The sequence below is a fragment of the Gambusia affinis genome, linkage group LG24, assembly GCF_019740435.1.
Source record: "Gambusia affinis linkage group LG24, SWU_Gaff_1.0, whole genome shotgun sequence".
NCBI lineage: Eukaryota > Metazoa > Chordata > Actinopteri > Cyprinodontiformes > Poeciliidae > Gambusia > Gambusia affinis.
The window spans coordinates 3,888,725-3,903,011 of NC_057891.1; the positions used below are offsets into that span (position 1 = coordinate 3,888,725).

Sequence of the window (14,287 nt, forward strand, 5' to 3'; positions counted from 1 at the left end):
TCAAATCCGGTTCTCCTCTGACTTGTTTTTGTGGTTTTGTTCGGGGACTAAATTGGAGTGTTGTTGCGATACACAGAGCGACTGCTGGACCAGTAGGGGAGGCTAACTGGATGTTTCTGTCAACCACTCATTACAGGTAAAAATGTCAATAATTTAATGTGTCAGTTATGTTTGTCAGTTTGTCAGTTATGTTTGTCAGTTGTATTAGCCTGTTTGTCAGTTATGTTTGCCAATTTGTTAGTGTGTTTATTAGCTGTTTCCATGACAACATGGCCGTTGTTTTCTGTGAAGCACTAGAGGGTGCTATTTAGTAATTTAATAGTTAATTTTGATTGCTATCTGTATTTATTTTTCTAGATTGTTTCATTTATAAAAGAAAGATGAAATTGTATAAAATTCATATTAAAGATGTATTATTAATTATAACCACTATACGATCACATGTTAGAGAAAAATATATTGTTAAACTTCATTGTAATAATTATTTGTGACACAGACTGTTTTGCGCTCTGATGTGAGCGACTGGTGGACCAGTAGGGGAGGCTAATTGGATGTTTTTATCAACCACTCATTACAGATTGTAAATTAAACAACTTACAATCCAACCCACTGTCCACCCAAGTCTGTATGACGGGACGGGTATAAAGGAAGCTGTTACATACAAATACAAAAAAATTTAAACTATATCACAGACTTTTTAATAATAAATTTGTTTATTTGCCAGTTTGGACACCACTAGTTTAGTGTCTTGCAAAACATTCCTACCTCTATAATCTATGTTTATACATGGCAATCACAATATATAAAGTATTTAATTGGGTTTTATGTGATTGTCCACTTTTAAATAGTATTATTAAAGTTAAAAGTGAATAAAAAATTGTTTAAAATGTAATTTTACATGAAACATTTCATTCAACCTTCTTGTTTCAGTGGATACTTGTTGATATATTCTGTGTAATTTTGCTTATTCTTTTTTTATTACGTGATAGGTTGAACCATCAACCCTGTCTTTACATGAAGCTAAAAACTGGCACGTTGTTTTCAGCTTGTCTTCGTTAAACATAATTTTTATGTTCTCTAAAATCTTCATTATCCAGAGAAACTTACTGAACTTTTTCCAGTGACTCGTTTTAATCTGCAGACTGGATCTGGCTCATGGTTTTTCCCCTCACATTCTCTATAAAGGCCAGATTTGAAGTCACTAAGTTGGCAGCAGTGAATCTGAAGGCCTGAGATAAACCACTCACAGATGGTCAGTATTTACTAAATGGGTCTGGGTTTAATGGCTTGCTGTGAATTTTATTTAGGGGTATTGGAGTGAAGCAGCAGAATACGAATGATAAAGTTTCAGGGTCATGAATACAATTTGGACGGCGCCGTGTCACATGTCCGCCATTTAAATCTTGGGGTGGTAAATGTGATGCGGTGAGCGAGTTAACAGTTTAATCACAGCAATAATCGACTTTAATCTACTGATTCTCTTCTCCAACACTGTTGTTGTCACATTTAGACTCATTTCATTTTCCTTTGGGATCAGTCGGATCAAAACTACTTCCTTTTAAAGTAGAAAACTAAGAGAAAATCAGTTTGGAAGTTCAGTTTATTTTCTATCTTTTGTAGATAATGAATTCGTCTTTTGGTCGTTTTATCTCTGCCTTCACTGCTTTCTTTGAGTGTTTGTGCGTTTTTGTTTGTTCTCAGAGTAAATACGCCTCTACAGTCCTCTTTGTTGTTGTTGTTCTCTGATTTTGTGTCTCATTGAAGTCTGACTCTCTGCGGCCATTTTAACCGCCGTTAATAGTCTTGTGTTTAAACTCCTGGACCTGAGGCCTGTAGTTCCAGTTAATAATCCTTCTTTGGCTAATTTCATCCACCTTAAAGGACAAATCTGATCTGCATGATTGTTCACAGGAGGAAAACAAACCCACTGCTCCATTTTAGAGTATTTTGAGATCAGTAGCCAATCCATCTGTGCTTTCTCTCTGATGTTTGTGTTCAAATGGACTCTCTGTTCTCTTAGTATGTTGGTTTTTTTCTTAAGCTACGTGCTGCAAAAATAGATTTCTTTACTTTGTTTTGTAATATGACAATAAGCATATAATACAGAATTAACAGTTTCAAAAATGACATTTAAATATAGTTATCTGAAATATAAATGCATCCTTTGCAATACATGAAAAAACAAACTTTTGTTTACTGGACTGACTTATTAAATCGACTAAGAACTTGTCTGACAACATGAAGTAACTAAGAGATCTATGCTCTGATCTAAAGACAAAAACCACGTCATCTTGTAGCTAAAACTGTCAATAAACAAGATTTTTTTGTTCTTCAAAATTGGTGTGTTTCCACTGAGCAAATTTATTTTCAAAATGTGAAATTGTGCAATCCTTTGGTCAGTGGAAACACAGATATTGATCAATGCAGGAAGGGTTGCAGAAAAGAGAACCAAGATCCATCATGTCAGGCAGAGGAAGTGCAGTCAAACATGGTGGGGGTCGTATGGTGATCTGGGGTTACTTTTGGACCAGGATAATTTACTGATTCTGAAGGAGATTTTCCATCCAATCAGATTACAGGAGCATAATATTCCATTTTGAGACGGTCCATTTAGAGTGGCCTACTCAAAGTCTGGACTTAAATATACTGAAAGCTTTGGCATGACCCTGAACAGACTGTTAATAATTGAAGCAACTCATGAAATTGTGATAAACGTTACAGAATAATTATATCCAGGGTTTCCCCCAGAATACTTGCTAAGCCCGGTGGTTTGGGCGCCAGGCCAGTCATTCCTGCTGCAGCCTGCCGTGTTTCTGAGTTAAAAATGTTCACATTTAACAGGAAATGTGAAAATATCAGCTGATAGTTATGTGTTATTGGAAGATTAATGATTGAATACACACTATAAAGTCTTAAAAAATGCAAACATTTTAAAAAATGACAATGAATAAGCAATGTTTAGCCTGGTGGGGCCCAAGTAAAGCCTGGTGGCCCGCCAGGCTTATGAAACACTTTTTCACACACACCAGGTTGATTTGGACAACTTTTCTTCTCTTAAATAAATAAATGCACTCAGGTTGTCATTTCCTGATATGATGTGAAACATTTAAACTTTACAAAAAAGGAAATCTGCAACAGTTTTTCTCATGAGGGAAACAAAAAGATTCCTCCTAAATGGATGAGTGTCTCAATGAACCAAGAAGACTAAAAGCTTTACTTATCAGGACGCTCAGGCAGTAAAGTCGTGTTTAGCATAAATATTACAGTGCATTTGACAAAGATGTGGATTGTTTTGACACCATGTATTTAGCAGAGTGTTGGGAATGGCAAGAAGATTGTTTCAGTGCAGAGAAGATTTCCCTTTGCTGGGATTTCTGTCTGAACTGATTCCTCTAGTTCAGGAATATAATTTGGAGCCTCTCCGTAAGCCTTTACATCGCCATATTTTATTAAATTAGAGCCGAATGTGTCGCATAACTTCCTGTTAGACTCAATCGAACCTCCTTAACTGGAGCAAAGTTGCATACATTTAGCAGAGTTTAACATTTATAGTGTGAAAAGTAGCAAACTGAGTGAAAACTGGCTGAAAAATAAATAATTTCATATCAGTTGATGTTGATAAATATTGGTTAGTTTTTTGTTTTATCCTCAGTTTTCTCTCCATGTTGTTTTTTTTAACATAGAATCTCCTATGAGATATATTATCTATTTATATCAATTATGTGTCTATTGCGATATATATTATTGATCTACTGTCCAGGTATAGTGAAAATAAATAGATTTTAAACGTGAAGCAATAAAACAGCTTCGTTTTCTTTCTCTTTGGCCCAAACCCCAAACTCTGGAGGGAACTGAGACACAATCCAGATGACAAATGGCAGCTTTACTCTTCCGCGCCGCTCAAGGACACACTGGGAGGATTTTCCAAGGGAATAGGTCTAAATTACTCCGGTCTGTAAACTACAGAGTGACGGAGAAACACACGAGTTGTGTTGTGTTCAGGCGAAGGAGAAGGAGAGAGAAAGGCGTTTTGATATTCAGCGCAGGGTGGAGATCTTGAAGTCACGAACACTGGTCACACTTTCTGAGTCGAGCTCTTTATTTTAAAGCTCAAGGCTACAGGGGACATAAATGAGTTTGTTCACAGATTTCTATAAGGATCATAGAAGAAAATGCTCTCAAAGCTGAACCATCTTCTGACAGTAAAAACTTTAACAATCAGATGAAAATTAAAAGTAGGATGTGGCAAAACATGTCATGACTTCTTTCCTTTATGGATGTACGGAACTACAAACAGGGAAAACTTCGAATTATTCTTATTTCTTTCTGCTTTGTTTGTTTGCAATGGTTGAATTTTTGGTTTTTGAAAATTTAACCTTTGCAAAAATCTTAATTTTTTGCTTTATTATTCACCAATGTGCTCCTTGGCTCTCCATTGTTTAGACTAATGTCAGGGCGGCCATCTTTGACCAGCATGTTTGACTTCTATTTATTTAAACCCTTCGATTGAAGTCAACTCAGTCACTAAGGTCTTAATAAGAATACAGACGTATGACAAGAGCTGAAATAATGTGATGAGAAAGTTGATATTCTGAGATTTAATTTTGTGATAAAACATGAAAATGAGGAATGTGAAGCTATACTTTTACATTGCATTTGCATAAACGGCGGCACTGGAGCAAAGTTTCATGGCTTTTATCTACAACTGATGAGATTCACAGAACAGCTTCATGCATGAAGTTGATCCAGGAGAGTCTGATAACAGCTGATTGGAGTAGATTAGGATTTTTGGTTGTTTTATTTTTCAGGTGAAGAAGAGTTTGCAGTGATCAGTTGTGCTTTCAGCTAACGAGGCTCAGAATAGTAGAAGGAGTCCAGGAAGCAGACGGTTCATTCAGCTGCTCTTAAAGTGTTAAAATGTCTTAAGATTTTCCACCTTTTAATGTCACTTACCGCTACAATTTGATTAAAAAACAAAGATTAGAGAAAAACATAATTATGTGCCGACGGTTTATTGAAGCGTCTATAAGGTTCAAAAACATCATGCAGTTTTGGATGAAGTTTGTTTTCCCAAACCTTGAGTCCTCAATGGATCCTCATTGAAATAATGTCATTATTCTCACATTATTTCAATTTGTTCCTCTTAAACAAACAGACATGGTGTTTTCTAAACTCAACAGATTGTGGTCTGAATATTTAAGTTTTCTTTTTTCTCTATTATCTGGCGCTTTGGGTTTTTAACAAACCACCAGGAGAAGGTTTGTGTCATCAGGAGGTTTTCACAGCTGTAGTTTATTCACTCTGTTTTAAACCTGCTGATAAGTTTAACTCGACAGTTTTTTGGGAGGTTTGGCTTCTTTTCAAACGGAGAAAAGTCCAAATGAACCAGAACTTGATGCAACAAACCACAAGGAACCGTTCAGTTTGTTTATTGGTCAAATCTTCACAAACAAATTAGAGTTTATTTTAAACAGACTAAACACTTTAAGTGTGAAAACACTATTAGTCTGGACAGATGAGGAATACTGGAACAGAACCAGTACTCATAACAATATTCCTACAGCTCCACCAGTTTCTTATTCATCCTGTTTTAATACCTCTGTTATTCCACAGTAATTTTAATATATTTTTATCCTTTGTAGAATGAGGCTGTGTTGATGCTTTACAATCTCTCAATGGTTTTGGTTAAACCAAGGAAAATAATCACTTTGACAAACAGCAGGAGTGTTTAAAAATAATCAAAGGTGCAAAAAGCATTATTTTTACAGTAAGTTCAGCCATGCAGCCGTTCTATTACAGCCTTTTATATTGTTTTGCATAATTTTCTATGATTTAAATGTTTTTTTCCATTGAGTTGTACATAAATTACTACAATCAAGTGTTTGTTTAGCTCCTGATGTTGTGTGTGACCCGCTAAGAGAAGTTGATTACAGTTTGGTTGCATAAAAATCTTCAGAAGTCTCAAAAATCCTTTCATGTCTGTTTTTAAAACAAATTAAATGCGAGGCTTAATTAAAAACTGCTAATATCTGCTAATTACTATTGCCATAGGATTAGTATGACTGCACATTAATAGCATGAGTGAGGTAACTGGATGTTAAATGTACTGATGTTTTTTGTTATTTCCAGGAGAAACGCTTGGAGGGAAGAAGTTAAAGCTCTCCATTCATTCTGGGTCTCAAAGGTACGACTCCTCACGCCTCACCTTTCACAGATAATTAACGCAGTCGGGCTCTTCTGCAGCAAATGTAAAGTAATTAGCACCATCTTAACAGTTTTCATCCTATTATTGGTTCATTTTGAACTTTCTGGCACCAGCTTGGTTCTTGTAAGGTTGGGTTAAGACTTCCAGGCGCCAGCGACAAATTAGTTGCGGATATCCATGTTATCAAAACCATGGATGACTAATGACTGCAGTGTTTCCTGGATTTTCTCATTTAGCTCAACCATCGGTGTAGCATTTGTGGTTTTGAGAAAATACTGTGACAACTAGACGGATTGCAGTGCTGCTGGATTTCTGGTTTCTCACCCCCCAACCCTCTTCAAGTGATGTATTGTGATTGCTTTAAAAGGTAATTACCGTCATCATCACGTCCAATTTCCCCAATATTTTGGTTTATGACCTGCAAAATGGCATTCCCATCAGTCTCAGGAAGACTCGTCTTTTTACAAGAGCAGCAGCTGAAATGACTGAAATGACCTGAAATTAAAATCAGGGCAGACTGGAGGTACATTACACTCCATACCTCCAAATAACAGTCAGCTTAATTAGGTAGGCAACTTTAAATAAGACCAGAAGTTAATAAACATTTCTGGCACAGTTATGCCACAAGTTTGTCTCATAAGCTTCATTTTTTGCATCCAGATGGAATTTAAGCAAAAATATTTTTGAGTTTTCTTTTGTTTTCATAAATCAGAGCTGTCCAGGTTTCATGGGTCTGTCTATTGTAGCTTCTGGTCTCAATATTATGTTTTTCTGATGCTGAAAAACCATTAGAAATGCATTTTTTTCCTCCCACAAACACAGTAATTATTTAACAAACCTAAAGCTCTGTTTAAAATAATTTCTGTTTGTAGAATAATCTGTAATATTATTATTTAAATAAAACAAATGCGGTCTATTTTCTTAAAACTTGTTTGAAAAAAAGCCCTTAAATGAAGCATCAAAACAATGTTGCATTGGAATTCCGCTGGCGTTGCTAGGTAACGGAGCTGCGCTTGCCTGGGGTTGCTAGGTAACGGCACAGTGCTGATGTAATGTGACTTAACAATCAGGAAGTTTGATTCTGAAACGGCTCATATTTCAGTCACATAAAACATTAACTTGTTATCAAAAATAAGGTTTTTAATCGTTTGGGTTGTTTTTAGAAGCACTGAGGAACCAAATAGGATTTTTTCTCATTTTTAACCTTTCCATGCACAAGTCAAAAAACAAAACAAAAAAACACAATGCTGAGAAATAACAAGACAAAACTAGTGCATAAATAGATTAACATTTTTTTATTATTTATCTAATAAACACTGAATGTTGGTAGAAGCACAAATGTACTAAACCTTCAAGATTTTATACGTAGAGCTTCATTAAAATTAAATCAGCTAAATATTTACTGTATATTTCCAAGGAATTCCAGCGAATAGTAACAGTAATGATTTTTCAGAAATTTTTAAAAGTTAGTCAGGCTAAGTTGTTCTCACCTTGCTTTATATATAATATTAAACTGACGTAATTAGTTCACAACAAATGAGATTAAATTCTTTCAAAAAGAAAAATCTTACTTAAACCGACCTTGAGATGAAAGATTGTACCCTTCACTGCTAATTTTCCAAATCAGATTTTTTAAAACATTGTTAGATTTGTTTCTGTAAGATTTTCTAGCTAATCAGAAACAGCCAATGTGTCCACAGCTATGGATATAAAACGTATGTTTAAGCCTTTATGTTGTTAATATTTGCAGTGCGTAACCAAGCAGAGCCTTGGGATAAAATTTTCCTCCAATAATAATGAAGTGCATAGGAGAGTAAATGTCAAACTATTTGCAAACCGCTTCCTTGAGTTGTGGTATTCTTCTCTATTAGCCTAATGCGCCAGAGTTGCTCCTCTTGGCTTTGTGCAAATTTATATTGGATTTTTATTAAAACTCAAACCGGCGGTGATAGATGTGCCTCTGGGGGTGGCTTTAAAAATCAATTTGCTAAACAGCACAAAATTACCCCATGATTGTCTCCTTGGACCACATTACCAATGGAAGGTGATTCTCACTGGAATGTGCTCAAACTTTGCCGGAGTGACTGAGGCGACTCACTTCTGACTCCAGAGCCATGTGTTCGCTCATTATGGCAACGACCCAAACAAGCTGATTTCTGTGCTCTCTGCTGACAGGAAACTCAGGATTCAGATCCTGCCTGTCAAATGGCCCCGCAGCGTTTCCTGCTGCTAATGAAGTGAAATATTCTGGCATCTGAATCTGAAATAGAGCTGTATATTTGGACCCATGAATATGAATACAATCAGCTAGACTTGAGTCGTTAATGAGGCAGGGAGAGAAACCAGCAGACAGGATTAATTAATTACAGAGTGACATTTATGGATAATAACCTTCTGGTGGAGATCACGATTAATGAATATGCAGGAGACTATCAAAGGGGAAGCATCCAGCTAAGATGGGATATCTGTATTCAAATCTACAATTGGGGTTCTTCCTTGACTGAATCGGCAGCTTGTTGTGGTTTTCACCATTTTTCCTGTCAGACTTCAGGGTTGGAGGAGTATTTCTGGGATGATGAATGGATTATATTTGTGGTACAGCTACAGAGCTGATGTTCTGTGAAGTAAATATCCTGCTGCTGGTTGTGCAGAAGACCAAGCAGCTGGAGTTTGTGTGAGAAATCTGGGCTGTAACCTTACAGGAAGCTAGCATAACGCTAGCGGTCGCTCTGGAGTTCGTCAATTATCTGAACTTTACTTTGGTTTCCTCTCAGATTCTCAGCTTGAGTTTCTGAAACCAGCTGTTTAAACCTCTGTCCATCTCTCTGTCCGTCCGTTTGGCTCTCCATCATTCCATCCATCCATCGGTCTGTGGCTCAGTTTATCTCTCCATCATCCATTCCTCTTTTTATCTTTCCATCATCCATTCCTCTTTTTATCTTTCCATCATCCATTCCTCTTTTTATCTCTCCATCATCCATTCCTCTTTTCATCTCTCCATCATCCCATTCGTCCGTTTATCTTCTTGTCTTTCTGTCTTTCCATCCGTCCGTTGGTCTTGCCATCATCTCATCTATTATTTGTCTTTTCTTGTAGAAAATAATCTTTATCTCGACGTTTCATACATAAAATCCTTTACAGTTGGATCCAATAATTTTCTGTTTTAAAGAATTAACAATAGTCCTTGTTGGCCCAGTAAATCTAGATTCATGTTTTCACAGTGGACTAAAAAGATGAGATGAGTTCAGAGATATTCTATTTTTACACTTCATTCATTTTAAAATCATTAAAGCAGCTACAGTTTCTCATTCATTTCTGACGGTGTTCAGGATATAATTAACCGTCACAAAGAGGCAACACTATCAGAGCAGCAGATGGTAGATTAGACCATGAATACAGTCATTAGGCCCTTTATTTTATTACATGTCAAACAATTATTTCACTTGTGGGTATCACTGAGTTTCTGTACCTGAAAAATTAATTAGATTTCTCAGTGTTAAGGCAACCTGCTGCAGTGATTCACAGCAGTGCTGTCAGGGAGTGTTTGTCCTTCAGAAGGACGACGTGCAGCCATGATGGCCGGAGTCGAGGTGAAGCGACCGGTTTCAGTGTCCACACCGACGTCCTGCAGGAAACGATGATTGATTCTGGTCCACTTATCTCTGTCTGCTTCCTCTGCCGTATCAATCACCTGCAGGGATTAACATGAAAGGATGTTCTTGTGGTTGAAGGGAGGAATATGCATCAATGCACATTGATTCGATATATTATGACTGAATAATAGGCTTTTCTTATGTTCAGTCATTCAAAACCAGCACATTTACTACATTCACACTGTAAAAACATTACTGCACATATCTTAGCATATTTAAAATAAGACAGAACTAATTTAAACAAACTTTTTACCAACATGTAAAAGCTTTTTTTTTTAAGTCAGTAGTTCCTTAATATTGATGAAGAATTAGTTTCACTGGCAGATTATGTCACTAATAGGAAAAATAATCTGTACTTCTTCTTTTAAATCAGTTTAAGTTTCACTTTATTTTAGTAAATTATAAACATCACAATCAGAAAACAAACAAATACCACTTTACAGTTCACCAAAAACACAAACAAACACTGAAGCCAAGGAAGAAATTATTTATTTAAAACAAGCTCTCATACATTGATAAAGTTACTTTTTCTTATTTTATGTGTACCAGTATATTAGTATTAGGAACTAGACCAAAAATCCTTGATGAAATTGTGTTTTTGAAGTATAATTTCTTAATATTTGATCATCTTAATACATTTTTGATCATTTCTGTCTCCTAGTTAATATTTCAAAAAAGCAAAAAGCAGATTAGCTCGTGTCATGTAGCGGCTGACGAGTGTTTTGTTGCTTCCCACACCAATTTGCCCTTTATTATTAACCAATCCCGCCCTGGTTATCCGAGCCCGTGAAGCCAGACGTCTTGTCTATCATTAGCATATTAGTTTATTTTTGGGTGATTTGCCTTTGCGCTCCATTTCATCCAAAGACTCCATGCAAACGGCTGCAGCCTGCTAGCGTGGAAGACGGATGAACCCGTCGCCTCTTAGCGTGCACGGCGAAGGTGAAATGACATTTGAGAGCTGTGCAAAATGTGAGAGCGCTCTCCACTCCTGTGCTGCTGTCAGGAGTGATCACTGTTATTTCAGCTGCCCGTCCAAAACAGGCTTACGACGTCTCACTAGCGGAGACGGGAGCCCTGCATTTGGCGCTCGCGCTCGGCAAATCAGATTAGAGAGGCTGTAATGGCAGGTTGTGTCAGAAAAAAGCACTAAGAGTATTAGGAGAGGACAAAGCAAACACAGCAGCCATTACGCTGTGCCACACTTTCTTTCTACTCCTTCATCAAAACAACATGAAAGTGTATTATAGAATATCAGGCTGTCACCTTGGGAGGTGATGTGGAAATGGAATCGACTGCTCAACAGGCGACTAAATAACTTTAATTCGACTCCCTGGACACAGTTACATTAGAGGCATTCTGCGTTCACTCCCTGAAAAGATGACAGATGCTATTGAAAATAATCACTGATGCTCTGTACCAACAGAATGGCTGTAAATGTTTATAATTTACATGAATCAGTACAGCTGGAGACCATCCTCCCACCCATATGTCTCTCAGCTGTACAAAGCTACTTATCGTTTCCATTTTATGTTGAAGTCCTAATGAAATCCTGCTGTAGCATATTTAAATATGACACACCAACATGCTGACGAGTCAAATGAACCACAAAAACAGATTTGTTTTTATTTTTAGCTCTTTGGAGAGAAAGTTTTGGGTCAAACTTGGACTGATTTAAGCTTGAGGTTTAAAGTGACAAACTAAACTGCAAAGTGGAACATCTGTCACATTTTTTACATTTTATGCCTTAAATATTCAGTACAAGACTAAAAAAATACCCTGTGGTTTGATTTGTAAAATAAAAACAGACATTATGCTGCTTAAGGAACCAGCACATTGGGTCAAAACACTTTTCAGGATTCAACCAGAAGAAATATCTACTAAATAAATATAACACAAATCCAGGAATATCTCAATCATGATCATCTTCCTGTTTATCAGCTGAGTATCTTCTGATGATTTGAGGAATGTTTCATGCACAGCAGCTTCCAAGCTTGTAAACCTGCAGCGCATCATAAAATATAAAAGTTGGTCTCTGTCTGAACTGGTACATCAGATGAGTGGAAACATTTCTTTAGATGCCACTGCTGTTAAATAATGAGCCCATGATAAATCACTCTGAAACTTTCACACATAATCTGGCATTTAATCTGACACTTCAGATCAAAAAACAAATCAGTTTTATTTGATTTAAATTGTACTAAAACATTTTCACTGGAAACATTAGAAATATTATCCTTTTAGTTTTTGTTGTGTGAAATATTTCCAACTCCATTGTTGATTTTGCTTAATTGACCTCAGTAGATTTTAAACTGTTTCTTCTAGAAACAGAAATGCATTGTGGGTACAGAATAAACACCATTTGCTCCAATTCTTAGGAGAACAAGAAGAGAGGAAACAGAACTCATCAGTCTTCACTTCAAAATAAGAGCATGAATATAAACGTTGATGACGAGTCGATAGCCAAGACTTTAACACAGATGTCAAACTTTATTCAACTATTTGTTTACAAAACAACAAATTTAAATTAAAATGTTAGAATTTATCTGGAAGCTAACTGCGCTAATCATTTCAAAGTTAGCAAAAATGCTAAAAATTAGCTCCACTATTACCAGATTAGTAGAAGTATACCCATCACTACTAGTAAAACCACGTAGTAGAAAAATTAAAGTTTTACAAAGCTCTTTATGGTGTGACGTAATATTGGAAATATCATGCTAGCTAAGTTTAGCTAAGCTAATGGTTTAGAAAACTTTAAGGTTTATTTTCTATTTTAGTTTGACCAGTTTTTACGTTGAGGCTTTGGCGTATTTTTCTAACTACAGTCGTTTATTTCTTGTCTTTTATCTGTTCTTTCCTCAGAACAGAGCTGATTTCTTCTCCTCTGTCGTTCCCATGATGCATTTGTAGTTTCTCTATTTCACTCTCCTAACATCCAATTCTTTCCCTGTCTGTGTGGAGGAACTTCACTCCCATTTGATCTGCACTTTAAACACAAGGATATTTTTCAAGCCTCTGTTTCTTATCACAGACATTTTTCTTTTCCCCAGCATGTTGTGTCTCAGACCAACCATGATGTTGTCTTGCTAGACAGATGCTGTTCTTGTATCGGTGAGCTAATAGAGTCAGAACATTTCTGGACCAGAACCAAACAAGGTGAGGCAGGTTGAAGTTTAGATTCTCCTCAGCTCTTAAATAAACTCCCTGAAAACCTGAAATCTGCTGGATCCTTTAAATCAGCACTGAAACATAAATCTGTTAAAGAGATTCAGAAATTATTCACATTCTTTCTACGAATAATAATTTTATATTGACAGTTTTTTTTTTCTGTTTTCTTTGGTTGTTATGTTTTATTTTGGATATTTAAAATATCTTCCAGTTTCAATAAGAAGTGTTTACTAAATTAAAGTTTGAGAGGGAGAAATTATTACCAACTTATTTCTTGGAAATGGTTTCAAAACAACAATATTATCAAGTATCGTGATAATTACTGGGACAATTTATCGTCCAGCAAAATTAAATATCGTGACAGGACAAGACATAATCTACTCCACCGAGAATTAACTTTTGTTTCCTTCTTTTCTTGTTTCTTTCCTTTCCTTTCCTCCTTCCCTTCCTGTCTTGTTTCCTCACTTTCTGATTTGTTTTCCTATCCTTTTTCCTTTATTGTTTCCTTTCTTTTCCTCCTTTCCCATTTCCTTCCCTTCTTCTTTCCTCCTCTATCCTTCCTTCCGTTCTTGTTTCCTCCTCTGTCCTTCCTTCCTTTCTCGTAATGCTCATTTGTTTAATTTATTTGCGCCTTGTTGTTTTAAATTCTTAAACTAATTTCTTCTTCCCTCTCATTTGAATATTCATACTTTAGACGTTTTAATTAGTTTTATATATTATTTCTAGAGCTCTAAGTTCCAGCAGGTCTTCTGATTTTACTGTTTTCAGTTTTAAAACCGATGTGTTGGTGTGATCTGACCTGAATCCATTTGTTCGACTCCAGTTCCCGAGTGTGAACAAGTCACTGAATCTGCTGTAACATCTGCTTCAGTTGGCGGAGGTCAGCCCACGCTAGCGCGTCCCGTCTTCCTGCTTGTCCTCTTCGCCTCATTTCCCGTCCCGATCTCCACTCACTTCTGCTCTTCGGTCACGCGCCTCGCCCGCCCCAAAGCCAGATGCTCGCTGCCGTCACCTGCTGTGATCGGATGTAAGCGGGTCGCCCGGGGCAACCGGGCGCTGTCCTCTACACAGACTACTGAGCTGAACCGTGCGGCTGGTGTTGAAGCGGCCAGTGTAGGAAGATGTTGGTTTTGTTGCCATAGAAACGGGCGTCCATTTCTGTTGATTCGAGGCGAGACGAGGGAACAAAACTAGAGAGACAGAAGGGGAGAGTTTTATGTACAGTAACTAGTTACATTTACTCACATTTACTTGAGTAACT

General features: G+C 36.7%; 1 protein-coding gene across 3 annotated transcripts in view; it reads left to right on the forward strand.

The window, feature by feature from the left end:
- The window catches only part of LOC122827034 (NLR family CARD domain-containing protein 3-like), a 75,650-nt gene continuing 61,363 nt past the window's right edge, over positions 1–14,287 (forward strand). For 2 of the 3 annotated variants that reach the window (XM_044109535.1, XM_044109537.1), the window contains exons 1-2: positions 1–136; positions 6,130–6,184. The gene's annotated coding sequence lies outside the window, so the exon portion shown is untranslated. Of the gene's footprint in view, positions 137–6,129; positions 6,185–6,441; positions 6,573–14,287 lie in introns of all 3 variants that reach the window. The other variant, XM_044109536.1, reaches the window with a different exon arrangement.